Raw genomic sequence first — 466 nt, 5'->3', positions numbered from 1 at the left:
AAACTTTAACTAAATTTTAAAATATGTGTTTAATCGAATAGTATTCCTAGAAATGGTTAAGGTTGGTCAAAATTGGGTGTCAACAAATACGATATTGATATTTTTTATCGGAACGCAATTAGTTTCTTGACATGCATTATTAGTTTTATCCTAGGACTGTTGGTGCCCTTTAAAATATCCAATAAGTTAACTAAATTAACTTAAATACATTATCGATCTTCCACATGGAATAGAAAGTTATTTTAATGTAACGACCTGTTTAGTCGTTTTAAGCAGCAGATTTTATTTCTGGAAAAACTGTGTGAGACGACGGAACCCACGACGGACCGTCATGGGCACGACGGACCGTCGAGGAGGTCTCGTTCCAAAACACTTAGAATTCTGAAATTTGGGTACTGAAATCGACTCTCTGAACTTCGTAACGGAATGGCAGGACGGACCGTCGTGGGCACGACGGACCGTCACA

Source organism: Solanum pennellii, chromosome 9, assembly GCF_001406875.1.
Source record: "Solanum pennellii chromosome 9, SPENNV200".
In the NCBI taxonomy this organism is placed as follows: domain Eukaryota; kingdom Viridiplantae; phylum Streptophyta; class Magnoliopsida; order Solanales; family Solanaceae; genus Solanum; species Solanum pennellii.
This window is presented reverse-complemented; position numbering follows the sequence as displayed.